Source organism: Charadrius vociferus, unplaced genomic scaffold, assembly GCF_000708025.1.
Source record: "Charadrius vociferus isolate BGI_N301 unplaced genomic scaffold, ASM70802v2 scaffold636, whole genome shotgun sequence".
NCBI classification, from domain to species: domain Eukaryota; kingdom Metazoa; phylum Chordata; class Aves; order Charadriiformes; family Charadriidae; genus Charadrius; species Charadrius vociferus.
The window spans coordinates 1,623,317-1,626,102 of record NW_009649189.1 but is presented as its reverse complement, the minus strand read 5'-3'; the positions used below and the strand labels follow the sequence as shown (position 1 = coordinate 1,626,102).

The 2,786-nt window shown below is 62.9% G+C and overlaps 1 protein-coding gene across 1 annotated transcript in view; it reads right to left on the bottom strand.

Annotated features, from left to right (window-relative positions):
- The window catches only part of MLXIPL (MLX interacting protein-like), a 19,386-nt gene that overhangs the window by 4,428 nt on the left and 12,172 nt on the right, over window positions 1-2,786 (bottom strand). The gene's annotated exons all lie outside the window — the stretch shown is intronic.

Below are 2,786 nucleotides of genomic sequence, written 5' to 3'. Positions count from 1 at the left end.
GGGCAGTGGCCTGTGGCTGGTGAAAATATCTGCAGGGCCAAGTGGAGACAGTGCGACAGGCATGAGGGGACTTTCCTGGAGAGGGGTGACAAGCCCCGGGGCATGCTGCAGGGATCTGAATCCCATCACTGGCACTGCTGGAGATTTGCCAGTCCTGCCTTCACCTCGCGGGGCAGGGGCAGCTCCCAGCTCCACCAATGGATCTGGTGCCCGGGTTGTGAAACGCTGGAGTGTGGAGGGAAGAGGCAGCCCACGCACCAGGGGCCAGCCTTGCCACACACATGGGGACAGGAAAACCCGCCCGGGGTGCCACCCAAGAGTGGGGACCCCATCCCCGACACCCAGCTGGGCACTGCATGCTCCAGTGCCAGGGCTCCTCCCAGCAGGGTGTATGGCCACCCCGCTCCTCCTGAACTAGCCCCAGGGGCTGAGGCTAGGGACCGTGACACCCAGGCTGCAGGGCAGCTACAGCAGAGGGGCCCAGAGGAGTGTCACAGCATCTCTGAGCCACGAGGGACGGTCCCCTGGGGTTGTGGTAAGCGCTTGTCTCCCTGCCCCGGCACTGCCGTGCGTGCAGCCTGTGGCTAACCACATCCCATGGCCTTCCCGAAGACGAGCCCCGTGACCTTGCTGCGACTCCCTCTCCCTTCCTCTCCCCTTCCCACAACCCTGTTCCTTCCACAGGCCCAGACACGGTGGCACAAAGGGATGGCCTGACACTTTGGGCAGCCGTCTGCCTGGTGAAACGAGCCCCACACATGCCTTGGCTCAGTGCTGGCACTGCCACTGCCTGTGCCAGTGCTGGCTTGGGCATCACCACCGGGAAGGTTTTCCCTGTAGAGGATGATTGTAGGACAGGGATGGGGCTGCTGGTTGCTTCCCTGTAGGATGGAGCAGGAGCACTGGCCAGGTTTGCAGGCAGCAGCCCAACAGCACCCGGCACAGCTCTGTGCCCAAACAGCCACCTCTGGACACAGACACTTGCATCCTGTCCATGGACCACCCATGCTTGCAACCCCTCAACTGGTACGAGCATTGCTGCCTCCAGGCCGCGTGCTGCTGCCGGCAGAGTCCAGCCAACCCCACAGGCTGGCTCTGCCTGCCCGGCATGCGCAGCCATGCCTCGGGCACCTGCAGGGCTGCAAGGACTCTGCTCTCCCTCCAGCATCCGAGGTGCTCTGGCTGGGACCTGCAAAGGCCTGAGACCCTTCTGAATCTATGCCCGAGGAGCAAACATGCCAGCAGAGAGGGATGCCATGGGGCTGAGCACAGTGATGATTCCAGCAGTGCCACGTGCTGCCAGCTGAGGGTAACACCGGTGCGAGATGGGGCAGTGCCACTGCTGAGCTGCCCCGCTCAGCCCTCAGACTGCCCCTTCCCCCCTGCCATGGACATGGCAAATGCCCGGGACCATGGCAGAGCCACCCCCACCCCTCCATGGCCCAGCACACAGCATGGGCTTATGGTGCTGCCATGCAGGGTCTCAGCCTTCCCAGGGCGCAGCACCCAGCTCCATGCTGGCCCCAGCTCTCCACTGTGCCCATGCCAGGCTGTCCTCTGCCACCAGCACTGAAGCTCTGTAGGTATTTATAGGCATTTCTGGTGCCCAGCTCTGCAGATTCAATTCCTCTTGTGCCTCTCTCTGTGCCTGCAGGGATGGATGGTAGATGCTGCCCAGCGCAGCAGCTGGTAGCCCCCGGTGACCCTGTCCTTCCTTTCTCCTGCCCCTTCCCCACCCCACAGCTCTTGCCCACGCATCTCTCCACCATCACATCACCCTGACCTGCTCCCAGGCCGTGCAGTGTGGCCTGGGCATGCTGCTGCTCGAGAGAGAAGAGCCTGTGTGGTCAGCACAGCATGCCTTTGGCATCCCATTCAAACCTGGGGATGCTCTGCAAAGGGGTTGGGGCTACAGAGCCTTTTCCCAAACCAAAGACCCTCCAGTGTTGGCCCCAGGCTCTGGGAGAGCCCTGCAGTGCTGCAGGGTGATGCCACCCCCTGGGAATGCCAGCCCAGCCCCCAGCTCCCTGGTGCCGAGCGTAGGTCCTACCTGGAGTATGCGGCCAGCAGGGCATGGGGCTGGGCTGCTCCCTTGCCTCTGCCATCAGGACTTCTTCATCTGCCCCACACCACGCTCTGGCACCCGCCGCGGACACAAGGTCCTTCCTCATTTGGGGATTGGTTTGCATGCACTGACTGACAGACACCAAGCTCTGCCACAGCTACCAGACATGGTGACAGCACTGTGACCCTGCGGGAGCCCCGCGCCAGCTGCCACAGTGCCCAACCTGTGTGCTTGCACTGTGGTGCTCTGCACAAGGCTGCCGGCGGGATCCCTGCTTCTGGGCCATGAAAAGCTATCACATGCCTTGCTAGAAAAGTGGCCTTGGGGACATAATTGTGTTGGTGGCACCCGCAGCTCTGGCACCCAGCACCCAGCGTTCACCCCCCATCTCCTCTCCCCACTCCTCCCGTGACCCCGTGGCCACACAGGCCCCACACTGCCCATCACATGGTGTGCACGCACCCCTCTGCTCTTACACCTCCACCCTGCACACCCATGTCCCGCCAGAGCACACATCGCTCGCAGGCAGCGCTCGGCTATCGCAGGACTGTAACCTCTGGTCATTGGGGCGAGCTGCTGCATGCAGCATCCCAGGAAATGCCCCAATGGGACAAAAACTCCCACCCACAAATCCCCAAGCACCCTGCAGGGTGCTGCCCTGCCCCAGCACATGCAAGGCTCTCTCCAAGGCTCAGCAGCCCACGCCTGGGCAGACAACCAG